Raw genomic sequence first — 19,874 nt, forward strand, 5'->3', positions numbered from 1 at the left:
TTCTAGAATCTGACTGTGACTTATCTTTACTCGTCTGTGCACAGGCTTTAAATGAGAACTTTACACTCAAATTAAATACCCTTTGGTCAGAAGTTTATATTTTTAGTTACTATACATCAATATTACAGTAAAGAACTTTGTTGATTAGTTTCCGTGTACGAGACATTAAGACGTCATTTTCATAAACTGTTAAGAATTAATCCTACACGAAATTAACAAAAATTCAGTCACACATCATTATAACGTTGAATCATGGGTCTTTTCCCCCCTCATCTTTATTTCTACTTAATCATCATTTCAATTTATAGTAATTTCCCAGATATTCTTAGTTCTAAACACATACATTGATGCAGAATTACTTTAAAAACCCAAGAATTTACATTCTTAAGAATATTATCCTAACGTGGTTGACAGAAGTTACAATGTACTTGCAGTTGAGATAAAACATTTTGTTGAGATATTTGAAACATTTTCAGAAGGCAAAACTGAAAGATCTGCCTAGATTTAATTCTCAACACAATTCAGTTCATGTTTCTCTAAGAAGTAGAGCTTAGTTTTCCTTTTAAATGTCCGATGTATACATCTGCCATAATATTTTAGAGACCTCAAATCTACATTAAGTGGAATAAGCATTTTTAGATATAAAATTTTATATGACTTACTCTCGTATTTTTCATGTGCTTTTAAAGTTGCACTCTAGTTAGTGGGATGAAGATATATTAGGAAAGAAGGAAATAACTTTAAAAGGGCAAACTGAATTAAAATCATGGTGGCTCAAGCTAGTAGTCTGTAGGACAGAACTTGAGGAACATCACAAAGTCACAGGGCTTACAGGACAGTTTTCACTCCTTTGACCAAAGCTTAAAAAGCCCTCCATTGTGAGTTTTCCTTCGGGTTAGATCCGAGTCAGGGATCTAGTTTTCTATGACCACATTAGCCTGAATGAGTCTATCAGGTTTTAGTGGTCACCTTAGGAAGCAGGACCTTGAGGGGATGCTGCACAGGACGGGTATCTTTTTGATGGGGATGAGAAAGATACAAAGAAATAGGAACTATTTGGAGCTTAGGTCCAGAGAGGGGAGAGGGGTCGCACCTGTGTGAGGAGCAACACAGATGCTCAGAAGATTAGAGACAAGTTTCCTGGGATGACCATCTTCCCTAAGGCCAATCCGAGAAGAGACATGATTCAGGACAGAGAATGAGCCGGGGAAAGATCTGCAGAAAATGAGAATTATACCCGAAGCTCCTTCCAGCATCCTGCCTTTGTTCATAGCTATTTTGTTCTCTCCCTGTCCTTTCATTTTCTTTTCTTTAACGTACTTTTGCCAAGCCAAAAAAGGGAATTTGTTCAGCAGTCAAACCAGTGTTCCAAGTAAAAAAGTACAAAGAAATTCATTCTGGGAAATTGTTGACTTTTTTAAATTCCAGAGGGTAAACCCAAACATATTAACTGAACTGTTTCCCTGGAATAAGCCAGTTTCACCACACAGGCAACTTACTTACTTACCCAGGTCCTTAAATTAATAAGTGATTCCCAACCACAATTACTGAAATCTTTACCCATTCCTTCCCAGCTGTCTATGGTTTTAAGTATTGAAAAGCCTTGGAGGGTGGAGGACTTGAAAATATTAACAATAAGAGAGGGAAAGAGGAAGGGAAGCTGAGAAAAGGTCAGGTTGAGAAAGTGGTGTTCTGTGGGAGCAGCTTACACTTGCTCAGAAGCAAGGAGGGTGGACATTACCAAAAATCCAGCTGGAATGCTTCCTCTCTCTTCTCCTCTTCATTCCAAATGCCTAAGCCACGTGGAGAACACCAATTCAAACTACCTCCATTTTTTTTCCCTACAGTAGAACAGCTTCATAGGATACAATCCTACACTGTCATAATCCAATCTAGCATAAATCATTTTTATGCCTAAAATCTTAAAGCCTCCTAAGAGAACTCCCTCTCCTATCTCGGATCTGGGGAAAAGCAACCAGCCTTGTGACTCCAGAAAGCTGGGAAGAATGGAGTTGCTTCAACACACTTCAGTTTCTCTTCTGCGTTTCCAGGAATGGTTCCTGGGACAAGATGTTTGAAAGGGTGAGATAGCTGATCTTGAAGAGTTTGAGATATCTACTGTAGGTACAAATAAATTTACTCACTGAGCTTAAAGTATTTCAATAACTAAATATTTGCAATGCGTAAGAATTCAAAGAGAATACATGTTTTCGGCAACCGCTTTCACAGATCTCTTATTTGAATTTCTATACCCCATCTTCCTCTCAATTCTTTAAACCATATCCAAGCCACATAAAAGAATAGATTCCACCAGGCTTTACTTATTTCCTTCAACACCTTCACTAAATTACAATCAGAAACTAAAGAATCCCAGATTTCTTTCCTCCTCGGCTTAATTCCAGTTTGACTCAAATGTATGATACTTAAGTATCTTGAGTCTTCAGATCCTTTTCTGACCTAACTTCCTTGTAGATTATTTGGGGGAGGAAAAGAACAGTGCTGACCCTTTCACCCCACATGATAAAGCCCTTCAGAAGTCTAAAGGGGAGTCCCTTCTGCACTTTGTGGTGAGGAATCCTCCTTAATTTTGGTCTTTGAAACGTCTCCCTATAGACTAATCGCTTCATAAATTGAATGCTTTTCTTTATTCATTTGTGCTTCCAATAAATATAGTTGTTACTTTATTAGAGAGCCTTTGAACAGTTAATGTCCAAAAAACAGTTCAAACCTGTTTATAAAACATTCCAACAGTATCAGGATATGCAAGACTGTACCTACAAAAATTTTGTTAAACATTAACTTTTAGATGACCTCTTTTTATGAAAACTAGGATACACACATGAATTTTAATAGGGAATGGAGTTGGGAAACACATGGGAAGCTTTAGGATAAAAGTAGGACAAGTAAGTGTACAGAGTAAGGTAGATTTGTGTTATGAAACAGTTATATCGACTATGCTTGTTCAAACTGCACGTGACCCTCCCTGCCACTCACTCAGAGGCGCATGCTCTCCCATCCCCCCGCCCCAATCACTGGATACATAATCTGTAGGATACATAATCTATATAACAATAAACCTATAATGGACAGGCTCCTAGCTTTATTTATTGGAAATCTCTAGCTTGTCCCTTGTTTTCAGGCAAAAAGCACAAAATAGCTATCAACTTTTGAAGGAAATAAGAGATTCGAGACAGTGAACATTTGAATCTCAGTTTCTACATCTCTGGACTGTGATGCAGTTAAATAATGCCTCCCACTGTAGTTCCTCAGCCCGGTGCAGAGTCAAGCCCCAATGGCTGAATGAAGATCTGAAAGGCTTGGAGAAAATAAATGAACTGCCTGCTTTTCATTATGCTCCAGTCTCAGGATGGGGATACATCTGGTTTTCTGATTACACTTTCCCGTAGTAAAGAAAATTCTAGCCTAGCAGGTCAAACCAGCTGATGACTAGCCAGCTCCAATTACTGACCTGACCTGCTTCTAACCTCAAAGGGGAAAAAAGAAAACCCTTTTTGCTTGTTCTTACAAACCGAAACATGGGTGTAGAAGGTTGTTGGTTTTTTCCTTGATTAATTAAAGTTGCTTATTCAAATTGTGCTTTAGTACATAGCCTTTAATTATAAACAAAATAATGCCTGACTTCCTCTATAAAACACTCAAAGGCAAAGAGAAAGACTAGACTCTTTTCTTCTTGTAATAAAAAACAACAAAAGCACAGTGATTTCAATATGGCATTTGGAACTTGATTTGTTCTATTTAGTGAATAAAAGATAATAGTATTTCTCAAAGGAGACAGTGTCTGCTAAGATAAGGATTTGAGTTTGTTTTTTTTGTTTTAAATGGGCATCACTCTAAAGCCATTTCTAACATCCAAATAAACTTCACCATGGGTTTCTACGAACTCTGCTAAACAGTGCCTGTGGCCTGGCTTGTATATTCTAAAACGCTAATCTGATCCAACTTTAGCTATTCCTCAAAAAAGTGCCCCCATAACTTCAATTTATGGGGGGGAATTATAATTTCTGTCAAGTATTTGAAAGCAATAGGAAAAATGCCTATCTCCATGTTGGATGGATGCTATTTGGGCAAATGCTTTACAGGAGAATGCATATGAGCCCATCCTTTCTATTTGTCTGTCACAATTTGAAATGTAATGTTTTTCTTAGAAGAATGTAGTTTCTGTCTGAAGTAGAACCAGAAGAAATTGCCTATACTCAACTTTTGACCTATAAAAATGATGCTTTCAAATGGTTCAATCTAATTTTAAGATACTGGATATAATGAAATCATTGTATTCAATACATCTAAACAGTCATTTTTTTTTTCAGCCTATTACCATAGATAACTTCTGAGGATAATTATTTTCCAACCAAGGAGGATGATGAATCACCAACATTGTCCCTCCACTCTATCAATATGCAAAAACACTCTCACTAAAGTATTTCCCAAAATACTCTACAAAACAAGCAACCTCAATCCCTCACTCCAGAGGAAGCACACAAATGTTCCTTTTGTTTTACGTTTGGATCGTCCCTGTGAAGCAGGCGGTGTGTTGCCCATTTTAGAGATGAACCAATTAAGGAGAAGCTATAAGTAATAAAGCAAGAGTTAACTCTTTGAATCTGTAATGGATTCTATAAAGCCTGAACTCCCCATTTCCTTTGGAGAATTTAAATCACGCCCAATAAATGAATGTTGGAAGCTTAGTGACAATAGACCCGAAAGTCCAGAGATTCTTGCTTTATAGGCTTTTAAGTAAATCATAGCAGTAAAAATACCAGATGTATACATTCATTTTTATCATATCTGATTGCTTCTCCTCCCTTTATGGTGTATTCTAGTGAGTATATTTCACTTCAATTTCAAAACACATTTTTTGGCTGCCTGTTAAGTATCAAGCACCTCAATGGATGCTGTGAAGTATGAAGAGTTACGAGGGTAGGGAGAACATTGTATCAGGTAATTAGAATCTAAAAGGTCAGTGGAAGAATATTAACAAAAGTTTAAACAACACAATGAGCAGCATAACGGTATAGGATGGCTAATGAAGAACTACATCGTAGAGGTCACACCGAATTCTTTTTAACAGCCGCACATTGAACGTATTATCACAGGTCTTTGCAACCATCTCTCTCTCATTTTAGTTGAGGATGCTTCAGTGGAACCTCCCATCAGACAGCATTCCCACAGCCAACTAAATGCTTATAACTGAGTCTTCAGCACGCAAAGTAGGAAGTTACTTTCTGGTCTGGCTCCTGCTTTTCATTTTGTCACTAAAACTAGGAAGAGTTTTAAAACACAGTACTTTCCATCTTGCCGCCTGCAGCGCAATTCACAGTTTACTTCTTTGTCCTTCTGTGCTTCCCACCCCCCACAGAAAACAAACGGCACCCACACTCCTCTCAGCTGCTTGTCTCTGACCATGAACTGCTTTCCCACCCGAGCTTCATCTAATCTAAAAGGAATGTCCCCCTTTTGTTGTGAGGAAACCGAAATGCTGAATGTTTTCAATCAAGTCCACATCCTTTCATGCACTTGGTATTATGTCTAGCAGAGGTTGATGGTTCAATACAGTCTTAGTAACAATTATAATCTCTCAAAAATAGCAATATCAAAAACCATAGAAAAAAATCAGAGGAGATAGTAAAACACTCCTGGCCTTGCATCTCAGCAGAGAAGTATGTTCACTTCAATTCCAGCCTTAAGCATCGCCATTTCTCCTCTAGCTCTCAGTTTATGGACAAGTCTCCTTAAAAGGAGCACTGTCTCATGTTCCCTGCCCCACCAGGCCCTCCTTAACCCCCTTTAATCTGACATGACCTACCACCACAACTGTTCTCTCAGACGTGACCAGTGACCTCTATGTCACCAAACTCCATGGGCTGCAAGCAAGCTGATCACTATCATCTTCGACACTGATGAGAGTACCCTTCCAGAAACGGTCCTAATTAGACTCCCTGCCTTAGTCCATTCAGGCTGCTATAACAGAATCCCAGATTGGGTGGCGTATAAACAGAAGTTTCTCACAGTTCTGGAGGCTGGAAGTCCAAGAACACGGCCCAGATAGCTTCGGTGTCTGGTGAGGACATACTTCCTGCTTCACAGATGAATGTCTTCTACCTTTGTCCTCACAAAGCAGAGGGGGCAAGAGAGCCCTCAGGGGTCTCTCTAAGGGCACTAACCCATTCAGGAGGGCTCCTCCCTTATGACCTAATCATTTATGATTATGACCAAAGGCCCCATCTCCAAGTATAATTACATTGGGGATTAAGTTCAACATACGAATTTTGTGAGAACAGAAACATTCAGTCTATAGCACTAACAACACTCTTCCTTGATTCTTCACCTCTAGTCAATCCTGTTTCCTTCGTGGACCCACCTATGGCTGCCTTGCCTCAAGTCTGTGCTCTTAAGATTCCTGTCACTGAATCCCTTTCCTTCTAGATTTATACAGTTACTCCTGAGTACTCACAAGTACAGCCATAGTTTCCTTTCCCCAACCTTTCATTCCTGACCCGATGACCCCGAGGTAGCAGCGCCAAGTCCAAACCTGAATTAGCCATCTTTCTCAGCACTTATTTCTTATTTCATGTAATGACACCAGTATCCACTCAGCATCTTAAGCCAAAAACTTCTGGGATGTTTCTGACTCTCCTCTCCTCCTCACTCACAGTAACTTCGTTACAAAGACCTGGTATTTCTGCCTCCTAAGTATCTTCAAAGATTCCTCATCTACCTCACTATTTCTCACCTGCTCTAGAAAATTAACTGGTTCCAATTATCTCAGTCCCAAGCCATGTTCCACAGAACTGGCAAAAGGACCTAAGACTCAATGTAATCAGGTCACTGCCCTGCTTACAATTCTTCACTGCTTCTCCATTGGTAGAGGTGACAATCCAACTTCACCAGGTAGCACCAAGCTCTTTACCATCTAGCCCCTCACCTGGATTCAAAGTTTGATTCACGTCACTCTCACGTGGATCTAAGCTTCAGTTCTACTAAGTATGCTATTCCCCAATCATTCTAGAATATCTTAGCTTCTATGACTTTGCATATGAGATTTCCTCCATTAGAAAACCCACCTATCTTCATCCATCAAGCATATTCCTACTCAGCATTCAAGCCCCCACTGAGAGCATTTTGTTTAGGAAGCCTTCCACACAACCCCACCTCCACCCACCATCATCAAGATCAGGTGCAGCCTCCTCTGAGCTATGACAGCACACCTTACGTGACAGCTCTGTTTTAGCACTTATTTTACTGAGTTGAAGCTGTTAATTTACACCCTCCTAGACTACAGGGTCTCAGTCTTGGCACTGTTGGCATTTTAGTCTGGATAATCCTTTGTTGTGGGGGGCTGTCCTGTGCATTGTAAGATGTTTCACAGCATCCCTGACCTGTGCACACTACATGCCTACCTCCATCATGACAATCAAAACTGTCTGCAGACTTTATTGAATGCCCCTGGGGACAATCACTCTCAGTTAACCACTGCTCTAGACTGCAGGTTTCGCTTAGGCAAAGCTCTTACTTTGTGGTCCCCAGTATCAAGCACGTGATGTGGAAATACAAATGCTCAATGCATGTCTATTGCATGATGCTTATTGAATAGATGATATTCATAAGATTTATGAATCAGCTATTTGAAGACAAACTTTGAAATGACCTTTTAAAATAACTATGAATATGCCATCCTTTATGTATGGTATTGTAGATTTGTGAAAGGAAATAAAATAACAATTGTATCTTAGTTGATTTGCAAAAGATGACTCAGTTTCTGCTCTAAAGTGGACAATAACTTATTATATAAACTAATAAAGAACTTCACAAAACTTGGTTATTTATTTTAGTGGGAAAACAGGCAATTAGAATCAGGATATTTCAGTGTGTTGTTTCCATTTTTATGCAAAGAATACCTTAGCTGAATGTATCGTGTTTCAATTGATATTTTCCCCTGCATTAAGTTACATTAAATCTGGCTAAAGTAAGGAACTCCAGAGATAATGTAACACACTTGAAATACACTCGGAGTTATATTACAACCAATCATTGGCAGTGACCCTTATGCTTTTTAAGATCTGTGCTTGATTAAAACTTGCATTTTAAACCTTAAATGAGGCCCACCAATTTTAAATCTCTTTCCTCCTCATCCAAACCACACAACCAATTACATATGCATTTTCCTTCAAAAAGCCTCATCTCTCAGAAGGATCCTGCCTGCCTTTATCCAAGGATTATGATGAGGCAAAAAACATGGGATTGATTCTCTTCTGAGAGAACTACTAAGTAATTAAAAGTTTCACAAGTGAAGAATCTATCCATTAGGTTAGGACAAAGTTTTGCTTCAAGCAAAGAACCAAATTAAATTAAAACCTAAAAGTAATTGGTTGTAAATGTGTATTTATTGAATCTTACCCCTGGTATTTATTCTCTATAATCAATGATAACATTCTTTTATGTTCTCTGAAATGGATTGACCAAGTAAACCAAGCCTGACTCTTTTTTTTTCCCAGTTTCTCAACTAGACGTCTTATGAAATAAAGTTCTATGTGGGCTGGTGGAACACAATAACATGAAGCTCTCTAATTTTGAGATTAGTTAAGTAGTAGTTACAGAAGAACAAAGGGCCACTATCAGGCTTTGACAGAATGTGCCTAGTTGTCAAATGTCATTAATAGTTTCAAGTTTGAGGCATAGCTACTTCTCTGCTTTTAAAGTCATACATTTCTGTTAAATAGTTTTCTAGTATTTGTAATCATAATGCCACGTTAAGTGCTCTGTGTGACATGGTGAGTTTTATTCAAATAAATAGGATTCTTCGAGATGACTGAAAGATCCCTTAGATTATGTAATTCCTCCACAATAAGTGCACAAAACTAAAATACTGCTACACTTGAGATAAAGATATATTATAAAATATAACAATCTGCAAGTTAGAACACATAGCAAACCGAAGAAAAGATCTGAAGAAAATCGTGAAATGAACTGTTTAATAAAATAACCTGTTCGATAAGATGAAAAAATAATTTCGACTCTTTCAGAAGTAGTAGCAAGATCCACAAAAACCTTGTGGTCAAATGCGTATTACAAGCGTCAAGACTCAGCTCAGACATGGGCCCCACTGAACAGCTTTCTCTGACACTGCTCCCTTCCCCATCATGCCTAGATAGTGTCTGTTCCCATGAGTGCCCATAACATCTTTTGCCTCCATAAAACCATCCATGACACTATAGCATTTACAACATTGTGACTCCAACAATCCCCTCTGAATGCGAGCTCAATTGCAGAAGCCCAGACTCTAACCACCTCTTACCTTTCCACTCCTCTCTCTAATGGCCCATCTTGAAAATTCCATCACCCCCACCAGGGTCCATAATCTCCTGATCTCACCAACTTTTCCCTCTCCCTCACCCCCTTTAGGTCGTCACTTCTCTCCTTCCTCTGCTTGGATTGCAGCTCCCTCATTATAGTCACTGCTGGAATAAACCCTGAACTCCCTGCCGTCCTCCATACTTGTTGGCAAAAATCCAACCCTGGTTCAGTCCAAGTGAACTTCATTCCTTCTCCAGAATGGCTGAAGGTGAGTGAAGAATACACACAGGCATGGTGACTGGCTTTGGTTTCAGTTGTGGCCACTCAGTTCCCGGGGCCCTCAGCACTGTGAGCAACCTCCTATATTTTCCTGGTCCATCTCTTTTTCTATCTCCTAAAAGACTATACCTCACCTTCTCTCCCCTCAAACATGTATCATTTTATCTTCTCTATTTTCACTTTCAGCAAGTCTTTGATTTCTCTGGGAAGAACAAAAGAATTTCCACACCCTCTCAACCACATTCCCAACTTCACCTGCACCCACCTCCTTGCTTTCCTGCCTGTGATGGTGGAAGAACTTCCTAGGACCACAGAAGACCCAGGCTTCCATGCAGGGACTAGATCCCATCCCTTCTCATCTACTCAAGAGCAGCACCCTAGGGATTCTTTCCTTTCTCCTGCATCATCGAAGACTTCCCCCTCTCCGAGATTGCTCCGTATCAGCAGAACACACTGGAATGATTCCAATCTGAAATAAACTCCAATATTCCCACAACTTCTTTCAGCTACTGGATTATTTCTATGTTCATTTTCACATCACTCTCTCTTGGGGTCCTTTATTTGTTCTTCCTAACCTCTCTGATATCTAAGTGTTAGGAAGCCCCAGACTCTTGTCAAGTTGCCTATTTTACATTTTGAGTGTCTAATAGACAACTCAAATTTCACGTGTCAAAAACTAAACTCCCAATTTCCTCCTGCCACCCAAGAGTACTTCTGCTTCTCCTTAGCGTATCTCCATCTTAAGTGATCAGCAAGTACATCCTATGAGTTGCTCAAACAAATACCTAGACATATACATGCATAAATACATAGAGGGGGAGGAAGGAAGCAAAAAAGTTATTTTTGAGAATATCCGTGTTCTTAGGAAAGACACTGATGTATTTAGGAGTAAAAAGCCATGTTAAGTGTAATTCTCAAATGATTTGGAACAAGTTACATACACACATACGTGTAGGTGTATTATACATATATTATGTATGTGTGTGTATGTTATATACATATATGCATCTATCAAGAGGGAGAGGGGACAATGAAGCAAATGGGGTAGAATTTTGACAGGAGAATCTATGTAAAGGGTAGAACTGGTGTTCCTTGAAGTAATTTTGCAGCCTTTTGTAAGTTTGAATTGCCTAGTAAAAATTCTTTAAAAATGGAGTTGTCGCCAACTCCTCCCTCCTTCACCCCACACCCAGGTCATCAGGAAATTGTGTTGACGCTACTCAGATAATCTCTGAGACCTGGCCTCTTGCCGGTGTTTCCAGCATTGGCACCCTAGCCCCGGCCCCCAACCCCTTGCGATTCTCTTTCCTCTACCTTCCTCTGGCTCTGGCCCTACGGTCTGTTGCAGCAGCAGGTGAAGGATATTGCTGCTCTGCTCACAATCTGCTGCAGCTTCCCAGACCCCACGAGTAAAGGCCATGCTCTCCTCAAGGCCGGACAACACCCTGAGTGCCTGGCCTTATCTCCCATTACTCACCTCCCTCCACTAGCTTCAGGCACTCTGAGACACATCCAGCTTGATTCCCTTCTCAGGGCCATTGGTCTTGCTTTCCCTTCTGCCTAGAACATTCTCCCCTAGCTGTCTACACAGCTGGCTCCAGCAATTCTTCAGATGCCTGCTCAAATGTCAGCTCATCAGCATGGGTTCCTCTATCAGCATCTCTAAAGAGGAACCCTTCCCTCTGCCACCCCTCCTCAGGGCTCACCTCTCCTCCCTTATCTGACTTATTTTTCTAGATCAGGATTTAGCAAACTTTTCCTTAAGGGAAAATATTTTCAGACATATGATCTGTGCATACAGTTATTCCACTCTGTTGTAGCACAGAAGGACTCAAAGACAATATATGACACAAATGAGTATAGCTCTGTTCCAGTAAAACTGTTTACAAAAAAAGGCAACAGGCCAGAGTTGACTAATATGCCATAGTCTGCAGAATCCTGTTCTAGATGAAGGCTATCACACGTTTGCTTGTTATCTGGGCTTTTTCCCCATCTCCCATTATTGAATGCAAGCTCTGTGAGAGAAGGCACACACTTTTGTTCACGACTCTATCTTCAGTGCTGAGAAGAGCAGCTGGCACTCGCACCAACACTTATTGGATGAACGAATCCATCAATGTCCTATCTTCTATTCCTACTGAGCTTCATGTATTTCCTTCCTCTCATGCAATAAGTTCTCCTTCTGATCCACCTGTCCCCTCCATATTGTTTCCTTGCATTTTACTCTAACTACACTCTGCTCTCCTTTATGCCAGAGATAAGTTTGTCCCATTCTTTAAGCCCAATGTGCATCAAAATACTTAACATGCTCAATAGATTTATATTGAGTGAAGAAATCAATCATGACAACAAGATTGAGGTAAGAATAGAGAAGGCTGAGCTGAGGTTGGTGAGAGGAGCTTATAAGAAAAAGGGTATCCTAGGAGTGTAATAGCTAGCAATTTTCTCTCATTATAGAAAATGGAGATGATATTCTGCTCTACGTTTTACCGATCAAACACCACCCAGAGGGCTTTGTTCCAACTCTGGTGCCCATACTTTAAGATGTAACAACGTGTGGTGCTTTAAGAGAAATACAGGCAAGATAGTGAAGAAGGAAAGTTGACATTTGAAAAACAATTGGGAAAAAAAAACAAAAACCTGATGTTGACAAATTGTGACTGCTTAGCCCAGGAAAGAGAAGATTTCGAGAGGCCCATGCTAGCTGTCTTCAAATACTTCAAGTTGTCAGATTTAAGAAGGATTCAGTTCTCTATGTTGCACCAGAAGTCAAGCCACCTTGTGAAAATTGTGGAGAGGTTCGTTTTAGTTCAATATAAGGAAGAACTTTCTAGGGATTAGAGCCATCTGAAAATAGAAATGAACCGTCATGTGAAGACATGCGATTCCCATCACCAGAAGTGTTCAACCACATATCAGGAAAAGCCTAGAAGGATTTGGGCATGAGGTCAAGATCTTTGCCCAGACAATCAAAGTTCCTTCCAACTCAGATCATATAATTCCACAAAAAGGGAAGGGAAAGTTGGTCCAAAAGCAGAACTGATGAACCAATGTGCCAACTGTTGCCTCAGAAGGTTGTTGGGATTATGAGACAGGGGTCCAAATTAGTCCAGTAGACAACCTCCCCAGAGGAAATCGTCTCGGTGGATCATCTTGAAGACAAAACACAGGAGAAGATATGGGGGGAACATATCTTAGGACAAATAGGAATAATCAGCTAAAAGCCACAGAAGAATATTATATTTAAGTTTTTAAATATTAGTTATATAGAGACAAAGAAAAAAGGAGGAAATGAATGCTATCTACATTCCTATCCCATGTAACAACAAAAGAAAAAAGGAAACTCCCAGGAAAAAAAGCCATCTAATGACAGGCCCAGGACAGAACGTCATAATAGGATCGCTGAAGAAAGGGCAGGTGCTCAAGCTGCCAGAACTGTGTCCTTGGTGCGGCAGGTACAACCAAGCCTCTCCAGAAATCAAGTCCAATGTTAAAAAGATCTGCTGGCCATTCATCCATCTACTTTCTCTTCTCTTTGCATAGATGTTTAAGTTTCTCAGAAACCTTACTTTCGCATTCGAACATTAGAGTGTCTTCCTTCAACCTTGCGCTCTTCCCCAACAGCATCATCCTTCTATTACCTCAAAGAGAAGACTTTTAAATGGCTTTCATCCAGTTTTTCATCTTCCACCTTCTGTTCATGCTACTGACATTACTTTAACTCAAACCACACCACTTACCAAGTCTCTGGTGTTTAGTCCTCTGTGTGCTTTACAGTTGCTGTCTTTGAAATTCTGAGAGCAGCTGACACTGCTGGCCTTTGCCTCTTTGTGGAAATGCTCTCTTCCTTTTGTTTCAGTGAGAATTCATTACTTTGAGCTCTGTGTGGCAGGCACTGAGCTAGCACTTGAAGACAACTCTGAAGGTGATGTGGTTTCTGATCTCAGCTTACAATTTAGTGGATAATATGTACAAGCATTGTGGGTTGAATTGTGCCTCCCAAAAAGATATATATTAAAGTTCTAACACCTAGTCCCAGTGAGTGTGACCTTATTTGAAAATGGTGTCTTCACAGATGTAATTAGGATGCAATTACAATGACATCATACCATGGTAGGGTGATCCAATAGCTGTCCTTATATGAACATTTGGACATCGGTTGTATCAGACACTGACACAGAAGCGTGCCATCTGAAGACGCAGTAAGACAACAGAGAGAGGGTGATATGAAGACGCACAGGGAGAACACCATGTGAAGATGGAGGCAGAGGTTGGAGTGATAGACTTCCAAGCCAAGGAGCACCAAGGATTGCTGGCAACACCGGAAGCTAAGAGAAAGGTCTGGGACAGGTTCTCCCCTAGAGCCTTCAGAGGGCATGACCCTGCCAACTCCTGATTTGGGATTTCTAGACTCCATAACCGGGAATAAATTTGCTGTTTTAAGACATCCGGTTTTTGGTACTTCAAGACAGCCCTAAGAAACTAATACAATCAGAAATCAGGCAGTTACTGGTAAAGCATGTGAGGCGCTATGAGGGGAATTACAAGGAGCCACAGGTGAAAACTAATAGTGAAAAATCTTTTCTTCCAAGTGACAGATGCCAAACCCAAACCGAACGAAGTGAATACCGCAGGGTGGACTAGCACGCAGGGGTTCAAATACTGACTTCAGGACTCTTTCTCAACTTGCTTCATCCTTGTCTCTTCTCAGGCAGGCTTATCTCCTAGACAAGCAGTCTCCCAGCAGTTCCAGGCTCACCTGGTCCTTACAGCTCTCCCTTTGGGGAGAGAGGCTCACTCTCACAGCATCCACGCTAATTCTTGGTCAAACACTCTAATTGGCCAGCCAGGGATCACAGGTCTAACCTTACAGGGAGGAAGCAGGGTTTTGTGATATTCATCCCCACCAGGTATGGAGAACAGGTGTTGAAAGGAAAAGATTTCCAGGTATCAGAGAAGGGAGAAAGTGATATCAGGCAGGCAAAACCAACAAATGTCCACAATGGGTACCCATGTTTTCAGGGAAGACTGAGGGATACAAGTGCCTTCCTGAGTGGGATCCTAAGGAAGCTAGTTACTGGTCAGGTGAAGAATCTGAGGGACGCTGTCTCAGGCATAAGAAATGAAGTGTACAGGGTTCCAATACTCAGCTGGGCCTTCACAGCTGCCCGTTGTTCTTCTGTGTTCCCCTTGAGCAGAAATTCTAACTCCTATTCACAGATGACACCAACTTTGTTTTCTTCCTTAGAATTCTCACTCTGGATCCTCTAACCCGTTTTCTTTTTTTCCAACAGATGACTTTACCTCCCACTTCTCAGAAAACTAAGAGGCCATCAGAGGAAACATCAATTTTCTACCAACAGACTGCAAAACTCACCTCTACTCCTAGGTTCTCATCTTCGGGAATTTTCCATCATTTTTGATGCCGCCCTTTCTCCTCCCACATGTGAAAACACTCAGCAAGTTGTGTGGATTCTAATTAATATTTACCAAATCAGACTTTCCCTCCTGAAAGTCTCTTAACTATTGTGCCACCTCTAATTTTTTCTGCTGCCTGAGTAACATTTTTAGAACATATATCCAGTCCTATGGTTCCCCTACCTAAGCCCGTCAGGAGTCCCCCATTACTGTCAGAATAAAACCCAAAATGCAGAGTGGACATACAGCAGCCTCCCAGGCCTGACCCACGACTTCCTTTCTCTCCCCCCTGCTCCTCGCTCTGCGCTTTCAAGATAGTCTTCATTTATATTAGGTTGCTATTTTTGCTGTAACAAATTACCACAAGCCAAACTGAGTAGCTTAAAACAACAATACGAGTTCATTACCTTATCATTCTGGAGGTCAGAAGTCTAACACAAGTTTCACTGAGCTGAAGTCAAGGTGTTGACAGAGCTGAGCTCCGGTCTGGAGGCTTCCTTGCCTTTTCCAGCTTCTAGAAGCTCCTCACATTCTGTGGCTTATGGCCGCGCCTCCATCTTCAAAGCCAACAGCAGGATGAGCCCTTGTCAAACCTCATGGCTCTGACTCCATCTTCCGCCTCCCGCTTCCACCCTTAAGGACGCTTGGGATACATTGGGCCCACATGGATAACGCAAAAGCCTCTCCTTATTTTAAGGGCAGCTAATTAGCAACCTAAGTCCACGTGCAACCTTAATCCCCCTGTGCCATGTCATTGGACATAGTCACAGGTTTTTTTGTGTGGCCATCATTCTGCTGACCACACAATTCACATCTTACCTGCAGTCCCATGAACATTCACGGCTTTGTTCGCCTCAGGGTTATTTTGCAGGCTGGTCCCCTTCTTGGAGAACCTCTCTTGTATAACCCCACTCTACTCCTATGGCTCTTCAGAATTCAACCTCCACAGCCCTCACCACCTTCCCTGGTAAGCCCCCTCTGAGTGTGCTAGGTGGGGATGGGTAGTCCATTTCTGGGTTCCAATGAGCCCTCTGTACTTACACATCTCATAGCACCTGCAGTGGGTACTTTATAAGCCATTGCTTATTGTATTCTCCATGAGGAGTGTCGTCCCATTGATCTCCACATCCAGAGTAACTTGCACAAATCCTCACACTTCATAAGTCCTCGAGGCCTTGGCACAGACCTAGCCATCCAGATCCAGTCTGTGCTGGAGGATTTAAACCATGGATTAAACCGGACTCCGAGGTCTGCAGCGATCAATCCAAAAGTTCTCTTGATCTTATGTGTTCCTAAACCACTTCTCATTTTTCTCCAGTTACTTCGTTTCTTTTTGCATAAGCATATGTGTATATAATAAAGATTTCCTTCCTCATAGTTCAAGTGATTTATCTTAAAAAGGAACCTAGCTTCATATATCCTCTGTAGATTCTTAGCAATAACCTCAAAAGCAATGACAATCCCTTCATGTTATAATATTTATTTATGTCCAAATTTTGTTTACTGAGTGGTACAGATTCTAAGCCTGTAGGCCAGAATTCTTGTATAGTGTGCTGTGTTTATTTATAAGCACACCAGTAACAGTCTACAAAGAGCTACAATGGTTATAATATATTATTTGTACAAACCAACACATGCCCTTATAATTATCACATTTGTGGCAAGTTTTGTTATTTACCAAAGATGGCTATCATTTACATCTAATTTTCTAGAAACAAGGTCATGTTATCAAGTTTCAAAATATTGTGTTAAACATATGGTTCCGTTTAAAATCACTGTTTTCTCTACCCAATATTATAGTACTTCACAGAACTCAATTTATTAATTATGTATGAATTAACAAAATTTGAGGAACATAATTAGCATTAATGATGATATTAATTTTATATTCTTCAAAATCTAACTATTCTGCATTGCATTCTTCACAAAATTGAGCATATAGTATAAAGTCATTATAAAATTAAATATCAACAAGTGTGAAATGCTGCAGTACAATCCAGAAACTAAATGCAAGTATTAATGTCAGCTATATTTAAAATGAACATATAATTATGTGTATACTGAAGAAGATCGTGAATAATCAGATTAAAATAGAATTACATCTAGCAAATATTCCTCAGGGAGAAAAGTTTCTTCTAGGGGTGAAGTTGTGGGTTAGGACAGTGGGGTGGAGCTGGGCTGTCATGTTATTTAATGATCAGAGGAATAAAAAGAGAGCTAACTCCATGTGAGAATTGTGTGTCTAAGAAGGTGAAAAATACACAGAAGCACAATGCATTCAGGGAAGGACAAGAAGACTGAGAAACTCTTAGCAAATGCAGAGATATCGTTGGAGACGGAAAAGAACATTAAAGAAGTCTTAAGAAGCCTATAGTTTAGATTTGATATTTAATCTTTGTGAAAATGTTTGTTGATCACCTACTAATTGCCAACCACTATGGAACTGCTGTGAAGGCCCAGCTTCTTATCTGATGCCTGTGGTACTGACCTCACAGGATAAACTGTGGTGAGAGCTTTATATTACCCACCTAAGTTTTAAAAGTTGAACTACAAGACATTACACTTAGTGTCATTAAACTTCATCTTTCTGTTATGATCTGTATTTCCACCCATGGGCACATCTGTTTGGCCTCCTGATACAGGATCCACTGTGTTAGCTACTCCCACAAACAGAAGCATGGGCTTCTTTGGTTTGATGCAAGTCATTAACAAGAATTTGAAATTGCACCTGACTTCAAGCATGGGCTCTAATCAAGAATGAGAAACACGCAAGTCTCCCATGGTCCCCACTGACCTGACAGATGAAGTTCTTGAAGACAAACAGCTGGTTATTCTGCTAAAGCAAACCAAATCAAGGCCCAGAGAGGCCGTAAGCACTGAAGAATAGAAGAAAGGAAGCTCCCAACTACAGGCAGCCTTCCCGCTTCCAAGAGAAAATCATCAGGCAGTACCCTTTCCTTTAGGAGGGCCTATTCCCTTCTTCTGGATGATACTTAATAGAACAATATGTTTAATGTTCAATGACAACATGTTCCTTGTTGCTGGCCTGACGTTCCTACATAGTGATCCACATCCCTTTCAATAAGTGTGAAAGCTTGGAATTCTGTTCTTCTTCAGTAGACCACGCCTTTTCTATAAGCCAGGGAGCTCAGATCTCTGCACAATTGATAAAGCATCTGTCTCTGTCACCCTGGGGTTCCCTAGTTTAACACTAGGTAAGAATGGACCCTAGAACTAAAACTTACTATAGAGCCTAGACCCTGAGGAATTTCTGAATTTCCTTGTTTCCGAGCTGTAGATTTACCCGGCACCTCAAAAGCTCTTGGAAAGGTCTAAAATGACTTTTTTCTTGTAACTCTTCTAAACCAAGAAGAGAGCTATGGAGTAGCGCATCTCTAAATTATGACCAGCTGTTCAAAGAGAAGGCGCACAGAGCTACAGTACTTTAACTAGGTCCATACCTATCTAATTTGCCCCAATGAGTACTTTTTCAAAGATCTCCTGAAACCCATTATATGTAAATTCAACATATTAAAAATATCCTCTGCCTTCAGGCAAGACAACACCTAAACCTGTATTAAAGACCTCCAGAGAAGAATTCACCATCTCCTTCAATAACTGGTTTCAGCATTTAACGAACTTTACCATCAGCCAGCTCTTAAATCTAACTTAAATCCTGCTTCCTGGTGTTTAAGTTGGGGAATATCCTCTATGAAGGAATTTTAAAGTTGGAAACTTACTCATCAACCTTGGTATTACTGCCAGTGATTAACTACACATGGAAATATCTGAAGCCTGATGCTTTCAAAAATAGGATTCCAGTATTCACACTTTCTGCGACACAAGACAGAGCCACAAGATATTATTGTAACCTATTTGGGAATCCAGTCTGGCTCTCGGATCCAATCATGGGACAAGCTCTAACCTTAACACTGACCTCAGTCCAGCCAGCATGATTCAGAGAAGCAGTTTCTACTTTGTAATATAGAATAGTAGGTCCGTTACTGTCCTGTTTGATTCCTTTGGTGTCGTAGTAATATACTCACATGTCTTTTCAGAGCTCAACAGAACAAACACTAGGATAAATGATTACTTACCACAAAGTTGCCAGAATTTCTCCTGGGAAGCCTTCAGACCCGAGTTCAGCTCATCATTTTGCTCTCCCTTCATCTAAATGACCCTGTGCAAAAAATATCGTTCTATTTGCTTTAAAGTCCACTGGGTAGACAGGGCTAGCATCATCCAATGGTTGTTTCTCATGAAGAGAAAATCATTATCTTGTGTTCTCCACAAAATTCTGAAAGATCCAATATCTCTGAGGCAACAGTGCAGTGTTACTCAACAGTTATAAGGGTGAAAAAATATTGTCTGTGAAGTTTAGTTCTGCAGCCATAATACCATAGGACTTTTTTCTATAATCCCTTTTAAAGGGGAGCCTTTACATATTTCCATGAAACCCTGCGATGAAGAAAATTTAACAAATCCTTTCAGTAGGTGCTAAATACCATCAACATGTGAGTAACCTTTTTTTTTTTTTTTGAGGAAGATTAGCCCTGAGCTAACATTGCCTGCCAATCCTCCTCTTTTTGCTGAGGAAGACTGGCCCTGAGCTAACATCCATGTCCATCTTCCTCTACTTTATATGTGGGATGCCTGCCACAGCATGGCTTGCCACATGGTGCCATGTCTGCACCTGGGATCCAAACCAGCGAACCCCAGGCCGCCAAAGTGGAACAGAACGTGCTCACTTAACCCCTGCACCACCGGGCCGCCCCAGTGTGAGTCATCTTTAAGTCATTTCGTTAACAATAGCTACATTTTGAATGGGACAAATTACTTGGCTAAAAGAGACAAGAAGAATGCCA

General features: G+C 40.6%; 1 long non-coding RNA gene across 1 annotated transcript in view; it reads left to right on the forward strand.

Annotated features, from left to right (window-relative positions):
• LOC139076527 (uncharacterized) overlaps positions 1–15,250 on the forward strand; it is a 41,438-nt gene extending 26,188 nt beyond the window's left edge. Inside the window, exons 4-5 of the long non-coding RNA XR_011528245.1 lie at positions 9,421–9,580; positions 14,886–15,250. This is a non-coding gene — a long non-coding RNA (uncharacterized lncRNA). The remainder of the gene's footprint in view (positions 1–9,420; positions 9,581–14,885) is intronic.
• The last annotated feature ends 4,624 nt before the right edge of the window (positions 15,251–19,874 follow it).

The sequence above is a fragment of the Equus przewalskii genome, chromosome 16 (assembly GCF_037783145.1).
Source record: "Equus przewalskii isolate Varuska chromosome 16, EquPr2, whole genome shotgun sequence".
NCBI lineage: Eukaryota > Metazoa > Chordata > Mammalia > Perissodactyla > Equidae > Equus > Equus przewalskii.